At 45.3% G+C, this 16,879-nt stretch overlaps 1 protein-coding gene across 4 annotated transcripts in view; it reads right to left on the bottom strand.

Annotated features, from left to right (window-relative positions):
* CA5B (carbonic anhydrase 5B) overlaps nucleotides 1-14,139 on the bottom strand; it is a 52,614-nt gene extending 38,475 nt beyond the window's left edge. For 2 of the 4 annotated variants that reach the window (XM_049873391.1, XM_049873392.1), the window contains exons 1-2: nucleotides 14,048-14,139; nucleotides 3,055-3,185 (exon numbers count right to left, since the gene is read on the bottom strand). The gene's annotated coding sequence lies outside the window, so the exon portion shown is untranslated. Of the gene's footprint in view, nucleotides 1-2,979; nucleotides 3,186-14,047 lie in introns of all 4 variants that reach the window. The other 2 variants (XM_049873390.1, XM_049873393.1) reach the window with 2 other exon arrangements.
* Between the last annotated feature and the right edge of the window lie 2,740 nt (nucleotides 14,140-16,879).

Consider the following 16,879-nt stretch of genomic DNA (forward strand, 5'->3'; position numbering starts at 1 on the left):
TTTTTATGTGTGTTTATGTATATACATTATTGGCGGGAGTGTGTACGCTGAAATGTCTGAGCAGAGGAGAAATCGCAGTGTTCAAGACAAGCAAAAGTTTGACTCAGGATTGCCAAGACAGACTGCTAGTAAACTTTCAAGGTATTATCTTGACAGTGTCTGGAGCCAGGTAAGAGCACCTTTTCAAAGAGCTTCATTAAGTAAAACAACTGAACAGGCTCAGAGTAATAGCCACCTCAATTTAAAATCTGATTCTTTTTTTTTTCCTTAACTTTTTTTTACGGAAAACTCCAAACTTATACAAATATCGTGAGAACAATATAATAACCACCTATGTACCCAATGGAGCCCTGGTGGCACAGTGGTTAAGAGCTCAGGTGCTAATCAAAAGGTTGGCAGTAGAAATCCACCAGTTTCTCCTTGGAAACCCTATGGGGCAGTTCTACTCTGCCCTAGAGGGTCACTATGTGTTGGAATCAACTCGACGGCAACGGGGCAATGTGTCCATGTGTCCAACACCCCATTTTAAGAATTATGAATTCATGGCCAAGTGTGATTATTTATATCCTCCCATCCCCCCTGCCCTGGATTATTTTGAAGGAATGCCCAGACATCCTATCGATTTTATCCATGATTCTGTTTTTATAGGAAAATATCTACTTAATTCAGTTTCTTTCCCATAAAAATTATCTGTATGAAATAACCTCTGGTGATAGTTTATTGACAGAATCTGAAAATTATCAATTTTTCAAAATTAAAGAAAAAGAGCAAAAAAGCCCAGTAACTCAACAGGCTTCTCAGAAGCTGCTGTTTTTGTTAGGTGCCATTGAATTTTTTTTTTTTATTGAAACGATTCTGACCCATAGTCATTCATAGTGACCCCGTGTGACCGAGCAGAATTGCCCCATAGGGTTTCCTAGGGCTCTAATCTCTACAAATCCCGTGGAGGGGCTGCTGGGTTTGAAATGCTGACCTTTTGATTAGCAGCTGAGCACTTAACCACTGAACCACCACTTACAACCTAGCGTAATACCTTAGTCAAAACCCTTTACTTTTCTCCTGATATGTCCACATAAAAAGCTTGGATGTGACCTCAGGTGAGGCTTGTGCTTGTTTCTAACCTGTAAGACTATGATTAGCATGAAACTGCCTAATTTATCACTCTAGTTAAGCAGAGTAAAAGGATCATATGAATAGAAACATTTTAGATCAAGACTTAATGTACACCCCTAAACTTACGCAGAAGTCCAGACCAGAGGGGCCAAAAAAACAGTTGTTCAGTAAGACTGAAAACTAAGTTGACTTTTCCTGTGACTTCAAAAGGGGTAAGGGCTGAGAAAACTCCCAAGTGTTGCATAAATGCAAGTTACGGTTAGACTAAATCAGCTTCCTAAATTTTTCGATTTAAATGCAAAAACTAAAAAAATAGAAAGACGTTTGGAGGATTCTTTTTTTTCCTCCCTTCTTTCAATGTCTTCATTTTCTTGTAGTCATTGTTGAACAGTCATCTTTTATTTATTTTTTGAAACTGTGGTAAAAATATGTATGACAAAACAGTTCCATTTTTTTATGTGTATGATTCAGTGACACTAATTATGTCCATCACGTTGTGCGACCATCACCATTGTCTGTTCCTAAAATTTTTCATCCCTTAACAGAAACTCAGTGTCCTTTAAGCAGTAACTCCCCTTTTCCCTCTCCTTCCCGGCCCTGTTAACCACTAAGGAACTTTGCACTATATTGGATGGTGCTTAATTTTTTTTTTCTTTTTAAGCCAATACCATCAAGCAATGCAACTAAACAGGATTCCCTCTGATGAGGTTCATTTGATACTAAAATGAAATTTCTAAAACTGCTAAGAGATATGGAGAACACTTGCCTTCATTCTGTGCTTCCTTGCCATGGACTTCCAGTTCTGAAGTGAAGCAACGAGTGGTTATCTTGGGCAAAGCTCTGAGCTAGGTGTAAAGTAGCGAAGGACATGCTGTCTCCCCACTCCCATGAGTGTACAATCTACCTGGAGAAACTATTTAAACACTTACTTCTTAGTCAAGGCTGGATGTACTACGAGCCTTCACTTAGAGCACTGAGGACACAGAGGGCAGAGGCTAAGGTTTTGGGAGGAAGTGGCACACTGGAACCATGTATCTTGAGAAAGACAGTTTCAATAGGAGGGGCAAAGTGGAAGGACAGTGGAAAAACCTCAGGGATGAAGAGGACATTGAAGCCAGACACCAAGTGCCAAGGCTGGAGAGAACAATTGAGGTTGGAATGGGGGGAACTTTGGGTATATTCAATAAACAATCCCAAGGCCCATGTGCTATGTATCAGGGAGAGATGGGCAAAGAAGCGGAAAAAGACTCCTTTCTTGCTTACAACCTAGCTGGGAAGATTCAAGGATAATACTCAATATAAATCAAATCCCCACTTTTTACTTCTCTGTTCAGTTCTGACACCAGCTGCCCACGTAAACCCTTCTCTGACCCTAGCCACTCAGAGCTAAGTCAGACCTCACAAGTTAAAAAGGCACCGTCCTTCAGACTGCCAAATAGGCAGACGTCAGCCACAAGTTTGGGGGTCCACACAGCACCCTCACTTCTGACCTGCTGGCTACAAATTTAGGGTTTCCCTCTAGCCCTTCAGGAAGTCAGCTGCAAGCTTGGTAGTCCCCTGGGCTCCCTAACTTCTAACTCATTGGTTACAAATTTGGAGTTTCCTTCTACCTCTTTGGGATGCCAGCCACAAGCTTGGGAATCCCTCCCTGGGCTCTCTCACTTCTCACCTATTGGCTACAATTTTAGGGGTTCCCTCTACCCCCTCAGGATACCAGCTGCAAGCTCAGGAGTTCCCAGCCCCCTGTTTTCTTACCTGCTGGCTTTAACAATTCCTTTGGGTTTGATAGTTCACTGGAATGACTCACAGGGCTGATGGAAAGTGCTATACTTAGGATTACAGCTTTATTATGGCAAAAAAGGATACAAATGAAGAGAAGCATAGGACGAGGTCTGGGAGGGTTCCTAGCACAGAGTTTCCATGTCCCAAAGGATGTATTACCTTTCCCAGCGCACTGATGTCTTTCATCAACCAGGAATCCCATTAAACTTCTGTGTCCAGAGTTTTTGTGGGCTTCATTAGGTAGTGACGTCACTAGAGGGTACAGGGGGTGCGGACCACACCGGTTGACACTGTCAGAGGGGGTGACACCAAAACGACTGTCTATTACTCGATTACAATGATGCCTCGAATCACATGGTTTCATCTGCACACGCTACAAGCACGTGCTGTTGTCTTCTTGTTGCCAGGTTTCTTATAGTTGCTGATTTTGTCAAATTTTCTGGTGTTTTAGCTACAATACTGTGATAATTAGTATTTGTGAACCTATATAAATAATTTTTTGAGAATAAAATAGAAATTAAAGGAAAAGAAGGAATGATCTACAGGAATTAGGATGTACGAATAACATTAGTACAAAAAACATTACTGTGGATTCTGTATGGTCTGGTAAGGGAGGAGGTCCATTGTAGGGGGGTAGCACCATGAGTTACTGCACTGGGTGACACCAGCCCTAGTGACGCCACTGTACTAGGTAAGTCATGACTAATTGGGTCGGCCCCCCTCCATCCCCTGAGGTCAGCTGATATCAGGTCACATGATGGTCTTTCTGGCCAGGCCAGCCCCCACTCATCAGCACAAACCCTCAGGTATGGTTTAGATAGGAAAGGTACCTCAACTGCTCGGGAAAGTCCAAGGTTTTAGAGTTATCTCTTAAGTAACAAGAGCAAAGACCAAATTACTTGAGGTGAAGTGATTCTCTATCTCACAGAAGACAAACTTATTAATTCACCAGAAGACAAAGCCTAGTGAAATCCACATTCAACAGAAAGGACCCGCTGACCTGGCCTTCAAAGGGAAGGATGCAATAAAACAAGGCGAAGGGCATGCTGATGACCATGGGAGCTGTACAAACAGAACAGTGGGATGCATGTGACCAGGGCACAGGGACTGCAGAAGAGGCCATGTGGGCTCTGAGACCTGTTAACATGGTGCCCTGAGTAACTGGGTGACTGACCTGTGGTCTGGCTCCACATCAGAGAGATCATGAAAGCACCAGGCAAGGAGGAGCTGGCCCGGCAGGCTGGGCTGACTGCCAGGGCTGTGGTCATGCCTTGGGGACTGCCCTGCACTCTGCAGTCACACTGTGCACAACTCCAAGACTGGCATTAATGATACCAGGCCCAGATGAGGGGTCTCATTGCCCACCTTCAGACTTGCTCTCTAGGGCCAGGGGAACAGGAGGGATCCACAGGGCCTGATGCCACTCTCACTATCTTGGCTGTCTCCTCTACACAGCTCACCCTGTGGTGGGTGCGTATAAGGCCCAGAAGTTGGAATCTGTCTGCCCCCAAGACTGTTGCTGATCTCGCTACACAGGACCCAGGCTAGTAGACTTCCTTGTGTGTCCTTTAAACAAGAAAAACCTGTTGGCTGTCACAAAGCCAAGAGTGTGTCTGAACTTTCCATCACTCCAAGTCAGCTATTAATATTTGTTTGTGCACTGGTCAAGCAGATGCCCAGGGGAAGCACTGGAAGGTGGTAATGGATGCAGATTTGAGACTAATTTGGGAAATATGAATTTTCAATGGACCAGAAGGCTTGCAGATACTATTCCATGTGGTTACTCTGGCAGCAGGACATAAGATGGATGGGAGTGGGCAAGGAGTAGAGCCAGGAAAGTCAGAAAGAAGGTGACCCATTCAACCACCCACTCATTCAGTCCATCACTCTTTGATGCTTCCATTCAACAATATGTCAGTCAACATCTATTGAATGCCAGACACTGTTCTAGGCTCATCATGGAACAAAACAAGTCCCAACCCTTTTGGTGCTCTCCTTCTAATAGGGGGAGACAGATATTAAACAACAGCATGATTTGTCAATTATACAGAAATTTGGAATACCTTAAGTGAAAAGTAGAACCCAAACCCACTGCCACTGAGTCGGTTCCAATTCACAGTGATCCTATTAGACAGGCCTCCTTAAAAGTAGGAGAGGGTAAGGCAAATTTAGAGTGCCATTGGGAAGGGGTGTTGCATTTTTAAATAAGGTGCTCAGGGTAGGCCTCATGGAGAAGGTGAAACTTGAGCAGAGATTCAAAGAGGTGAGAAAATGAGTCATGTGGCTCTCTAGGGGAAGGATATTCCAGGCAGAGGGAACGGCCAGTGCGAAGATGCTGAGGTGGGAGAGTGTCGGGCATGGTCAAAGGATATCAACAAGGCAGATATGGCAGGGGTGCAGTGAACCACGAGGTAGGTGGAAGGAGATGAGGTTGAGAGGGAACGGATGCCAGTTCAAGTAGGGTTCTAGGCCATTGTAAGTGTTCTTACATTAAGTCAGGCTTTATCAACCTTGGTAGCCTTAACATTTTTGACCGGCTCATCCTCTGTGGTAAGTGGCTTTCTTATGCACTGTAGGATGTTTGGCAGCATCGCTGGCTTCTACCCACTGAATGTCAGTAGCACTTTCCCTCCAGTTATGACAATCACAAAAATGTCTTCAGACATGGCCAAATGTCCCCTGCGGGGAGGATCGCCCCTGGTTGGGAACCACTACTCTCAGGGAAATGGGAGACCACGGAGATTTATGATCAGAGGGCTGACGTAATATGACTTATATTTTAAAGAGAACATTCAGTCTGCCCTATTGAAAGCACACTGGGGCAGAAAAGAAGCAGGGAGACCGTTTAGGATAATCCAGGGGGCTTGAACTAAGGATTTCACAGTGGAGGTGATGATAAATGGTTGGATTTTGGATATCCCTTGAAGATAAAGCCTACAAAATGTGAAAGGAGGGACTCGTGGATTACTGGAAGGTTGTCGGTCTAAACAACTAGAAGCATGGAGTTGCCATGAACTAAGGTGGGGAAGGGAGTAGGTGAAACAGGTTTTGGGTGGGAAATCAGTAGTTCAGGTTTGGACATGCTGAGCTTGAAATGCAACTTCAATGCTCCAAGTGAGAAAACATGAAGCACTGAACTGGGGTAGGGACAGTAGAGAAGGAAGAGATAGGTTGTACGCAAGAGATAACCATTTTGTTAAAAAAAAAAAAAAAAGTAGCGTTTGGCACCCAACTGGAAGAGGGACCAAGGAAAAAGTAGAAGGCCTCATACTTTTTACAGCTGGAGTGACAATGGTGGTGGAATGAGGATGAGCACCTGAACAGAGAAATAGAGCCGGGAGGAGGAGCAGGTGGGAAGGGAAAGATGGGGCTCTGCCTTCTAATCACTTCGGATTTGAGGTGCCAAGAGGAAGCGAGAAGAAACATCCAGAGCTGCAAATGCAGTCAGGAAGCTAGAGAAAGATGGAAATTCCTCCACGGAGGAGTAGCAGGTGCATGGAGGGAGACTGAGGAAAAGGGGGCAACTAAGGAGGCCAAGTAACTGAGAAGGAACAGTCACAGGCGAGCAAGCAAGGAAGAGAGCATGGTGGCTCAGGAAGAGAAGGGTCCCAGGAAAATTCCATAGAAACCAAACTTAGCTAACGCTAGGCTACAATACCTGTAACAGGTCATGAGGTTATTTATGCCCAGGCACATGCTTCAAAGATACATGCTTATCAAAAATGCTCATGAAACTCTAGCTAAAGTCAAAACTGCAAAAATCAGCATGAAAATATGGATGCATGTGTGAATGGAAGGCATTATTAAAATAGCTCAAGGTGAGTCCTGGAATGAATACACTAGAATGTACCTTCTCAATAAGTTATATTTTGCAGTACAGGCACAGGAGAAAAATGGCTAATGTGGAATCAAAGCGTAACTGTTTTATACTGTTATTAATAATTTTCTATGAGTAAAACAGTACACTACATGAAGCCTTAGAACAAAACACTTCTGTTTCTCAAAAGCACCTAACCCAGAATAACAGGAATTCAAATATATAAAATAATCTTGATCTTGACAAACACATTCAGTACTTATAAGGCAGCAACGGGCTCTGGTTTTAAAAAAATATGAAATTATACACCAAGACACAAAAACGCAGACGCTCTAGAGACTAGGTATTACTACATGCGGTCAAGCTTTGCTGCCTAAGGCCAATCACAGCTCTTAAAAGTAATGATTTATTGAAAGATGGTTATTTAAACTTCCCCACTGATCTCATAAACCCAAGCTTGTGAAACCACAAGTAATGTTTATCCATCAAACATAACAAGGAACTCCGGATTTCCCAGGCAATCTATCTCTACTTAAGTCTGTCCATAACGATGGGAGTAGGGGCTGGATGGGCCACAGGTGAGCGGAGCTTTCTGAGATCTACGCCCTTGTCATCACTGATCACGTATATATGTCCTTGGGTTTTACTAACATGTCTCTTATCTATTGTTTTTCAAACTTAGAAATGTGCTAAATAGAGAAAAGCTTCTGAAAGAAAGCCTTTAAAAAATCACTCAAGTACCCAAAGTCCATCAAATGGGGAAAAGACAGTCTTTTTAACAAACGGTGCTGGCAAAATTGGATGTCCATCTGCAAAAAAATGAAACAGGACCCATACCTCATACCATATATAAAAACTAACTCAAAATGGATCAAAGACCTAAACACAAAGCCAAAAACTATGAAGTTCATAGAAGAAAAAATAAGATCAATGCGAGAGGCCCTAATACACGGCATTAACAGGATACAAACCACAACCAACAACACACAAGTTCCAGAGGATAAGCTAGATAGCTGGGATCTTCTAAAAATTAAACACTTATGCTCATCAAAAGACTTCACCAGAAGAGTAAAAAGAGAACCTGCAGGCTGGGAAAAAAATTTTGGCTGTGACAAATCAGACAAAGGTCTAATCTCTCAAATCTACAGAAAATAACAAATGTTGGAGAGGCTGCAGGGAGATTGGAACTCTTACGCCCTGCTGGTGGAAATGCAAAATGATACAACCATTTTGGAAAACAATATGGTGCCTCCTTAGAAAGCTAGAAATAGAAATACCATTTGATCCAGCAATTCTACTCTTAGGAATATATCTTAGAGAAATAAGAGTTGTCACGCGAATAGATATATGTACATCCATGTTCACTGCAGTATTGTACACAATAGCAAAAAGATGGAAACAACCTAGATACCCATCAACAGATGAATGGATAAACAAACTGTGGTACATACACACAATGGAGTATTGTGCAAAGGTAAAGAACAATGATGAATCTGGGAAGCATCAGATAACATGGATGCATCTGGAGGGCATTATGCTGAGTGAAATAAGTCAATCACAAAAGGACAATATTGTATGAGACCACTACTGTAAAAACTCATGAAAAGGTCTACATACAAAAAGAAACAATCTTTGATGGTTAAGAGGGAGGAGAGGGGTGGGGATGGAAAAACACTTAATAGATAACAGGTAAGAGGAAACTTTGGTGAAGGGTAAGACAGTACACAATACTGGAGAAGCCAGCACAACCTGTACAAGGCAAGGACATAGTAGCTCCACAGATACATCCAAACTCCCTGAGGGACCGAATTGCTGGGCTGAGAGCTGCGGAGACCATGGTCTTGAGCAACATCTAGCTCAATTGGCATAACATAGTTTATAAAGAATATACTCCACATTCTACTTTGGTGAGTAGCATCTGGGGTCTTAAAAGCCTGTGAGCGGCCATCTAGGATACTTCACTGGTCTCACCCCCTTGGGAGGAAGGAAGAATGAAGAAAACTAAAGATACAAGAGATAGATTAGTCCAAAGGACTAATGACCACATCTACTATGGCCTCCACCAGACTGAGTCCAGTACAACGAGATGGTGCCCAGCTATCACCACTGACTGCTCTGACAGGGATCACAGTAGAGGGTGCTGGGCAGAGCTGGAAAAAAATGTAGAACAAAATTCTAACTCCAAAAGAAAGATGAGACTTGCTGACCTGACAGAGTAGAGAAAACCCAGGGTTGAGAAGGGAGAATGTTGACATGTCGTGGTGTTAACAAATGTCATACAACAATGTGTGTACTGTTTGGTGAGAAACTAGTTTGTTCTGTAAACATTCATCTAAAGTACAACAACAAAAAAAAATCACTCATACTGTGTTTTTATTAAATCCCTAGTCATTTGAATTCTGCCTGATTAAGCCATTTACACTTATACAATACAGACGGCTACAACAACAATACTGTGAGTAAAGGTTATAATTACACTGAAAAAAATTCCTTGATTCTCACCAGATTGCCCCTTTGTTTCCTCACCTCCTGATTTTGAAAGGAAACATGCCTCTTGCAATTAGAGGTTATGCTGCCAAGTCTTCCCTAAGAAAGCTCAGCTTCCCTTCCTCTCACCCATTTCTTCCCTGACAGCATGAGCCCAATCTGGGGTTGCTGAAGCCTTGAAAATAAATTCCTAATAACTGCTCTGTGTACTGCAATTCATTGTCCCAGTACGGCCAAAGATGGGAGATGCAGTTTCCTCTCTCAAGTCACTCAACCTTTATTAAGTCCCACCTGGGAGCGTGGCGACCTGTTGTCTGGCTCCAGGGATAGAGGACAGGGCAGGTGTGCACAGGCACAGAGGACGGGGCCTGGCTGCTGTTGGCCTTTCAGGGAATCCCAGCCCTCCTACTGGCTTGAAAAAGATCTGATACTCAGCCATAAAGAGAAATGAAGTCCTGCTGCATGCCACAGCGTGGCTGAACCTTGAAAACATTATACTGAGAGGAAGAAGTCAGTCGCAAGAGGACGGATACTATATGATCTCACTTACATGAAATAGGCAAATACATAGAAAGCAGAGATTATTAACATTTCCCAGGGGTAGGAGGGAAAGGGGGAGTTTTTGCATTCGAGGCACTGAGTTTATATTAATTGTGGTGGAATAATTTGGAAAAGGGTAGTTATAATGGTTGTACAACACGAAGAATGGATTCAATATCACTGAATTATGCACGCTGAATTACATGTTGTTGAATTGGCGAATGTTTTGTGTGTGCGTGTGTGTGTGTGTGTGTGTATCTTCACCACAGGAAAAAAAAATCCAAGTAAAAGAGGAAAGCCCTAGAAAGTAGACAGATTTTCCGTTTCCAACATATCTGAGAACAGTGCTGCTCTTCGCCAGGTCCCAGGTAGGAGTGAGAGTGGATGGGTGGGTCAAAGCACTTTGGTTCCTTGTGCACTCTGCTGCAGGCTGGGATCAGTGACCACTGTGAGGGATGTTGAGAGCAGCTCAGGGCAGGGGCTGAGGCAGCTCCTCTCTCTCCCCAGGGAAACCTGAGCACTCCTCTCCATCTTCCAGCACGGCCTTTTTTCATCTTCCAGCACGGCCTTTTTTTTTTTTTTAAATAAATTGTATTTGTTTTTGTTGTTGAGAATATACACAGCAAAGCATACAAGACCAATTCAACAGTTTCTACATGCACAAATTCAGTGACACTGATTACATTCTTCAAGTTGTACAGCCATTCTTACCCTCGGTCATGGATTGAATTGTGTCCCCCCAAATATCTGTCAACTTGGCTAGGTCATGATTCTCTTGTATTATTGTATGATTGCCTACCATTTTATCTTCTGATGTGATTTCCCTATGTGTTGTAAATCCTATCACTATGATGGAATAAGATGGATTAGTGGCAGTTATGTCGATGAGGTCTACAAGATTAGACAGTGTCTTAAGCTAATCTCTTTTGAGACATACAAGAGAGAAGCAAGCAGAGAGACAGGGGAACCTCATACTAACAAGACAGCAGCACCGGGAGCAGAACTTGTCCTTTGGACCTGAGGTTCCTTTGCTGAGATGCTCCCAGACCAAGAGAAGACTGATGCATCACAAGGATCTTCCTCCAGAGTCAACAGACAGAGAAAGGCTTCCCCTGGAGCCGGCGCCCTGAATTCGGACTTCTAGCCTACTGGACTGTGAGAGAATAATCTTGTCTTTGTTAAGGCCATCCACTTGTGGTATTTCTGTTATAGCAGCACTAGCTGACTAAGGCAGAATTTGATACTGAGAGTGGGGTGCTGCTCTAACAGATACCTAAAATGTAGAAGCAGTTTTGAAACTGTGAATGGAAAGAGGAGCAGCAGCAGAGAACCTGCAGTGGAAGAGAAGTGGCAGCAACAGAGAACCAGCAGCAGCAGAAGCAGGAAACCAGCACCAGACAGAGCTGGAGCCGACCCACGGAGCATGAGAGCTGAGTGCCTGTGCGCAGGTGGCTTCCTGGTGGAGGGGGGTGCCTGCGGGCACTTATCGGTGGAGCTAGGCTTGCCAATCCACGGAGCAAGAGAGCTGAGTGCCTTCCAGCCAAAGTTTACTGGCAAAGTGGGGTGCCTCCAGGCACTTAACGGTAGAGCTACAGAGCTTTGGCACACTTGCCCCAGCGGGGCAGATGCAGGCATGAGGCCCGAATGCCAAGAGGCCAAGAAACCAGGAAGCAGAAGCTGAAGACACAAGAAACACGAGAAGTTGAGCTGCCTCAGTCTCAAAAGGTATGGTTATGACCTCTGGGGTTTCAAAGGGTGGTGCTGTGGCCTCTGGTGTTTCTAAGGGTGGAGTCGCCACTCAGATGGACTAGGAGAATGGCGCACCTAAAGCCTAGGGAGCAGAGTTGCCATCCCAATGGGCCTGGAAGGCAGAGCTGAAGTCCAGAGCTGAAGGGCCTGCACTCAGAAACTGGAAAGTTTGGCCAATACCTAGAGTCTGGAGGGCAGGCCCATTGCGTAAATCATCTCAGAGAACAGAGGATTATTTTCAAAGCCTTGGGGGCTAATGTAATGTGTTTTGCTGATTTGCTTGGTGCCTGTTATCCCTTCTTTCCCTCCAGTTTCTCCCATTTGTAATGGAAACACCTACCTCGTGCCTGTTCTGCCACTGTACCTTTGGAAGCAGATAACTTATATTCTAGAGTTCACAGATAAAGGAAGAATTTTTTATTTTGGACTTGGAGTTGATTTAAAACTTTTGCTGTAATATGACGCGGTAAGTATGTTTTACATGTGGCAAAGACATGAATTTTGGGGGCCAAAGGGTGGAATGTCATGGATTGAATTGTGTTCCCCCAAAATATGTCAACTTGGCTAGGTCATGATTCCCTTGTATGATTGTCTACCATTTCATCTTCTGATGTGATTTCCCTGTATGCAGTAAATCCTATCGCTATGATGGAATAAGACGGATTAAGTGACAGTTATATTGATGAGGTCTACAAGATTAGATAGTGTCTTAAGCTAATCTCTTTTGAGATATATAAGAGAGAAGGACGCAGAGAGACAGGGGAACCTCGTACCACCAAGAAAGCAGCACTGGGAGCACAGCGTGCCCTTTGGACTTTAGGTTCCTGCGCTGAGATGCTCCCAGACCAAGGGAAGACCTATTCATTGTCACAAGGACCTTCCTCCAGAGTCAACAGAGAGAGAAAGCCTTCCTCTGGAGCCAGCGCCCTGAATTTGGACTTCTACCCTACTGGACTGTGACAGAATAAACTTGTCTTTGTTAAGGCCATTCACTTGTGGTATTTCTGTTATAGCAGCACTAGATGACTAAGACACCCTCCTTTTCTGAGTTTTTCCTCTCTCATTAACATTGTCCCCTAAGTTTCCTATCTAATCTTTCAGGTTGCTATTGTCAACTTGATCCCATATAGTTCTTAAAAGAGCATAAAGCTCCAGGCAGACATTTTTTACTAGTTAAGCTAAACTATTTGTTCAGTTTTAAGATAAAAAAAAATTTTTTTTTTCAGAGAATATTTTTGGTTTAAGCTTTAAAGATTATCTCAGGGCAATAGTTTCAGGGATTCATCCAGCCTCTATGGCCCCAGAAAGTCTAGAGTCCATGAGAATCTGAAATTCTGTTCTGCATTTTACTCCTTTTGATCAGAATTATTCTATGGAATCTTTGATCAAAACATTCAGTGATGGGAGCTAGGCACCATCTGGTTGTTCTCGTGTCCTGGCAAAGTAGGCATTTGTTTATGAAGGCAATTAGCCACACATCCCATATCCTCCTCCTGTTCCTGACTCTCCTACTTCCTTTGTTGCTCTAGATGAATAGAGACCAACTGTTGTGCCTTGGATGGCTGCTTGCAAGCTTTCCAGACCCCAAGCACTACACAAGGAACTAGGAGGCAGAACAGAAGCACTAAACATATTGTTAGGTCAATTAACAGATGTCCCATGAAACCATGACCCTAAACCTCCAAACCAAGGAACCAAATCCCATGAGGTCTAGCATGGCTTTTAATTAGCAGAGGGGAGATGGCCAGATTAACAGGAAAAGAAGATGGGGAAGCAGAAGGCAATATGGTTTTCAGTGGCTGAGAGTGCACAAACTCCCATCGCATTAAGGTGTACACATCTTCGTCATCTCCCTGCATTTCTCAAACTTTCCCAGCAAAAATATATGGGAGGGAAGGGCACTGAGATTAATATGAACAGTTGCCACCAGCTCAGGGTAGTGGCATTTCACACTGAATGCCAGTTACAGACACCTGCAATGTTTGCATTTTGTAGATTCTTCTCTTCAAGCTCTGGGGCAGGACATAAAAGAAAAGTGGAGAAGGCTCAGATTTACCCAAGTAATACAGCTGTGGTGCTGATTCCCGTGCTCTGGGGGAGGCGGGGTGTTGAGACTCTGTCCAGGGTGTCCCTGGCATTGTCAGGGCCTGATCAACAGTGCAGAGCCAAGTCAGCCCCAGCTTGGTGCATTTCCAGAAATGCAACCTCAGGTCTGGACCTTCCTGAGTTCTTTACATCCAAGCACCGCGGGCACGCCCCCTCCCCACTAGGTCCCGGGGACAGCTGCTGTTCTCCCTTTAAGTGCAAAGAATTTCAAGAGGGTGCAGCCGTCTGGTGGCCCCACGGTGGAGGAAGAGGGTTGGGGTGCGGGGTCGGTTTCGCTTGCCCCCCAAATCCTCCAGGGCGCGCCGCGGGGACCCAGGCCATATCCGCGGACCAACAACTGTCCCGGTGCGGGGCCGGCACTGCGGGTAAAGTAGTCGTGGGAGGTACCCGCCCCTCCTTGGGTCGGCCGCGTCCCCGCAGCAGCCGGAGCTGTACTTCGCCTAGCGTTCTTACCTGAGCGTTTCCCCGTAGCGCGAACCTAGCCGCTGGCTCCCGGGCCGCTGTCCGCGCACAGAGCCATCATGGCCACGCCCCCTCGAGCCTCGCCACACCCCTCGCGCCTCGCCACGCCCCTCACACCCGAGCCACCACCCACCCTTCTCGGTCGCGCCCCCGTATTGCCGGGCCTCGCCCCATACGTCATCACGTACCGCCTTGGCCACCATTCTACAGCCCGGCCTACACGTCCCTCCGCCCCGCCCCCGCCCCTCACGCTCGGGTCCCGCCCCCAACAACTAGCGTAGTCAACGCCCCTAGGCTCCGCCTGGGCCCGCCCATTCCTCCCCCCTACAAAATCTCGCTCCCGACGCGAGGCCTGGTCTCAGGAAATCGAGGGGGCGCAGGCAGGCAACAGGGGTCCCTGAGAAGTACTCTCGCTGCCGGAGCTGTTCGCTGGCACCTAAGATCCTCGAGTAAAAAATGACTTTCTTCAGGTTTCTTCCGGCTCCATACACCCCTTCATGAGCTGACAACACGTGGCTTATCCCGAAATACAAGCAATGGGAACTTGTTCCTGCCGGCCACACTTCATGTCCACTTAACTTCAAGCCAGTTTTCACGTCCTCTAAACCTGCACTCTGGAGTCTTGCTCTCCTAGCCCGTTTTCAGGTACACTAAACCAGTATTCCGCCTAGCCTGTTTTCATGGCCACTAACCCGCATGTGCAACCGGTTTTCTTCCAGCCAGTTCTCATGTCCTCTAGGCTGACCTTTCCAGCTCCTCAGCTGACCTGCAGTGCTCGGCAGACCCCGGGGTGAACAGCCCCCTCTCCTTCCTGCTGTCCCCTCTCCGCGGCCTTGCCGAGCCCCCGGAGTCCTTTCCTGCCGAGGGCCTGACAACACCCCTGCCTGGATCATCCTCTGGCCCCCTGCGCTGAGATGACTCTTCTCTGCTTCCTCCCTCCACTTACAGCTCTGGGTCCACAGAAAATGTGAGGAGGCTGTAACCAGCTTTCTTCCCTGTCCAGAGGTCTCTGATCGTGTGCTCCTGGGGGCAGGGCCCTGTCCCTTAGTCACTCACGTACTCCTTCATTCAAACCATGTTGATGCAGCACTCTGTGCCAGTGAGAAGTAAGGCCAGCCTCCAGGAGCTTACAGCCTGCAGTTGCCCCAACGTGGGTTTGATAGGAGGAGAAATGCTGAGAGTTAGGGACAGTGTGGTAAGGAGTTGATAAGTGGAAAAGGATTTGGTAATCATAAATCCTTGATCTGATTAGTAGGAATATTTTTGGTGAGCAAACACAAGAAGCCACTTTTATAGTACTTGGTACAGTCCTTTGCACAATAAAAAAAAAAATAGTGCTATAAATTCTCAATAAATCTTCACCAAATATGTGCCCTTTTCACATGTGTAAAACCAGTGCCATCAAGTTGATTCCAACTTATGGTGACTCCATTTGTGTCAGAGTAGAACTGTACTCCATATGGTTTTCAGTGGCTGATTTGTAGGAAGTGATTGCCAGGCTTTTCTTTTGAGGTGCTTCTGGGTGGACGGCAATTGCCAGTCTTTTGGTTAGCAGCCAAGAGCATTAACCACCTGCACCACTCAGGGACACCTTTCACATATGTACCCATTGCCATCAAGTCGATTCTGACTCATAGTAACCCTATAGGACGGGGTAGAACTACTGTCCCATAAGGTTTCTTTCTTTTTTTTTTTAATTTTTCTTGTGCTTTAAGTGAAAGTTTACAAATCAAGTCTGTATCTCATACAAAAATTTATATACACCTTGCTATATACTCCTAGTTGCTCTCCCCTAATGAGACAGCACGCTCCTTCCCTCCACTCTCTCTTTTCGTGTCTATTCGGCCAGCTTTTGACCGCCTCTGCCCTCTCATCTCCCCTCCAGACAGGAGCTGCCCACATAGTCTCATGTCTACTTGATCCAAGAAGCTCACTCCTCACCAGTATCATTTTCTGTCTTATAGTCCAGTCCAATCCCTGTCTGAAGAGTTGGCCTTGGGAATGGTTTCTGTCTTGGGCTAACAGAAGGTCTGGGGACCATGACCTCTGGGGTCCTTCTAGTCTCAGTCAGACCATTAAGTCTGGTCTTTTTATGAGAATTTGGGATCTGCATCCCACTAGTCTCCTGCTCCCCCAGGGGTTCTCTGTTGTGTTCCCTGTCAGGGCAGCCCAGTCATCGGTTGTAGCCGGGCACCATCTATTTCCTCTAGTCTCAGGCTGCTGGAGTCTCTGGTTTATGTGGCCCTTTCTGTCTCCTGGGCTCATAATTACCTTGTGTCTTTGGTGTTCTTCATTCTCCTTTGCTCCAGGTGCCATAGGGTTTCTATTAGTCATTACGAAAGCAGACAGCCACACCTTTCTCCCATGCGACGGCTGGTGAGTTCAAACTGCCAACTTTTCGGTTTAGCAGCCGAGCGCTTTAACCACTGCTCCACCAGGGCTCCTTTTCACATGTGTAGAGAGATATAATTTTCCTCTACATAGCAGTAAGATTTGCTACTTTTATTTCTTCATGTACCAAAAATAAAGATTTTAGGATCACATATCAGTTCCCCTTTCTTTCCTTCCCACCCTCCATTCCATTTCTGGCTTGAAGACAATGGGAATATTAAAAATGTTGCGCTAGAAAGAACATAGAGAAAAGAACAGTTTTCAACAGAACACTCTGATTAAGCTCCTCTTGGCTCTGAGAATTCTGCCTTATTTATACAATGTTTCAAGTCTCAGTCATTCCTTGGCTGAAAAACAAATGCACAGAAATGGACCAAATACGGCCTATGTAAGTTATATAAGTTCCTGATTGATCTGTACACAGTTAGCCCT

This window comes from Elephas maximus, chromosome X (genome assembly GCF_024166365.1).
Source record: "Elephas maximus indicus isolate mEleMax1 chromosome X, mEleMax1 primary haplotype, whole genome shotgun sequence".
NCBI classification, from domain to species: Eukaryota; Metazoa; Chordata; class Mammalia; order Proboscidea; family Elephantidae; genus Elephas; species Elephas maximus.